The sequence below is a fragment of the Triticum dicoccoides genome, chromosome 7B (assembly GCF_002162155.2).
Source record: "Triticum dicoccoides isolate Atlit2015 ecotype Zavitan chromosome 7B, WEW_v2.0, whole genome shotgun sequence".
Classification (NCBI taxonomy): Eukaryota; Viridiplantae; Streptophyta; class Magnoliopsida; order Poales; family Poaceae; genus Triticum; species Triticum dicoccoides.
The window spans coordinates 682,836,128-682,838,263 of NC_041393.1; the positions used below are offsets into that span (position 1 = coordinate 682,836,128).

Here is a 2,136-nt window from a genome sequence, read left to right on the forward strand (position 1 = left end):
CGGGATCGTGACCCAGGGGTTTTTTTGTCGGAGAAGATTTGTTGGCTCGGCGTCCTTCTTACGACAACCATCAACCTGGGGAGGGCCCACCACTACACCCACTCCTCGGTGTTGTTCCCCCAATTCCTTCTCCCCGCACATCTCGCTCGGCCGTTGTGGGTTGCATCACTGTCGCAGAAATTGGAGCGCCCGCCGGCTGCCGCACAAGTCGCGGGTGGTGGTTGAGCGCGCGCGGGGGGCGGAGGCGCGAGAGGCTGTGGTGGTGCACGCGGGGACTGCAGAAGAGAGGCGGAGCGGGTGAAGGTCGCAGCGGTGCTTTGCCTCCAGTCCGCCAAGGGGTGCGGGGTGAAGGTCGCCGGCGATGCTGCGTTTCCGGCGAGGGGACTTGCCATGGAGTTTCTGAGGTAATAATCACGTTGTTCCCCACCCTTTTTTCACGATTCAATTTCTGCTCGAGGATAGGGGTGGCCCTAGTTTGTTGATGCGTTTAGGATTCATGGGCACAGGGAGGGGGAGAGGTGATCATGCGCGCAGAGAGGGGAGGCCCTAGTTCATTGCTTTCCCTTCCCAAACATTTTTCCAAGCCCAGTGGGCGGATCCGTTGTGTGCATCTCGTGTTAATTCAGTCGAATCGAGTATGTGATTTGCCTGAGATTTGTGTAGGAGTTGCCTGACTCATGTCTATTTTTCATGTTAATTCAGTTGCTTGGAGATTTGGGGATTTTGCCTGAGATTTGTGTAGGAGTTGCCTGACTCATGTTAATTTGAGTTGCTACGAGATGTGTAGATTTTTTGTTGTTGGTGGGATTGATAAGTTGCTTCAAGTTTGTTAGGGGTTGCCTAACTACGTTAATTGAGTTGCCGAATCTAGAGAGGCTGGGGAGTTTGGGGAGTCTTCGGACAAGAGTGCCCATGTTAATTTGAGTTGCCAATATGATGTGGATTTTTGGCAGGTTAATTCATGTTGTGTGAGGTTATTTTTTTGGTGTAGAAATTTTCCATAAGAAAATATATGAGTTCCCTTGACTTTGTGATCTATAATTCATGGTAATTCATATTGTGTTTGCTAAAGTGTTGAGTACCAGGGGGTGGGGTGTGGGTGTCTGGTCTGTTTTGTCACTTTTTTATTTGTTGCTTAAGTCATTTTTAGATTTTGGGATTGAGGTAGGATGGCACATCAGCAAGCTCTAGCAAGTTTTTGAGCCATGAAACAGGCAAATATAGTGCTATAAGCAGACAAGTTTTCATCAAGCAGAAGAAATTGTATATGTGGCTAATAATTTTTATATTTTTTTCATTTCCCTGATATCCTTTTATGTTTTTGCAGCATCAACAATGTCTGAGACAAGCAAAAAAAAGTGACGGTCAGGTCGCACAAGCAACCCAACAGGGTGTAGATGAAATAGAGGTAACCGCTTTCTCCCGGGCTGAAATAAAACAGGTGGCAGGGGTGGCACAGGGGCGGTTTTGTTCCTTTTTTACTAGTGTTTTTTCAGGATGAATATGGGGGTGGGACGGGGCGGTGGTGTTGTCATGTTCGAGTTATGCGACTATATTTTACTAAGCAAACAAGCATCATTTTTTCAGCGCAGGTACGCCCACCACAGCAACAAAACACGCCGGTAATTGTCTACAAGTGTATGCACACTAAAGAGATCATCTATCGCGGGAAGCACCCATCAGACATAGATAGTAATACCAGTGCACCAGATGCTGATTTAGAAGGCAAGGATATCATGCAAGAGGAGGAATCGAAGCCAAAATGGCAGAGGACGGGCAAAAACGAGGTAAATATGCGTGCACTTAGTAGTTTCCACCGCCCCTTTTTTTTGCTAAGGCTGGATGATCATGAGTTTTCCAAGTTATGTATCATGTCATGTGAATGCATGGCAACTTAGTAAAAAAATCTCGAAAGCATCATGCGTAAGCAAGTTCAGTATTGGAGGCCTCGGATGAGTGTTGTTTTTGTCATTTTTTAGTGCGCATTGGAAGGCTATTTGCCTGGTTTTTTGGTTTTACTTGCTTGGAATTGGTATGTGAGTTGCCAGTATCCGAGAGACGATATCCAGAAAGTCATCTGAATGCACTCTTTTTCGTTTTGTGTAGTAGGAACTAATGGATGGATCAAGCAAAAAG

The 2,136-nt window shown here is 46.4% G+C and overlaps 1 long non-coding RNA gene across 1 annotated transcript; it reads left to right on the forward strand.

The window, feature by feature from the left end:
- The first annotated feature begins 364 nt into the window (after nt 1-364).
- Nucleotides 365-1,717, forward strand: LOC119336856. The gene is made up of 3 exons (XR_005162856.1): nt 365-404; nt 1,328-1,408; nt 1,588-1,717. It is a non-coding gene; the product is annotated as an uncharacterized LOC119336856 (long non-coding RNA).
- The last annotated feature ends 419 nt before the right edge of the window (nt 1,718-2,136 follow it).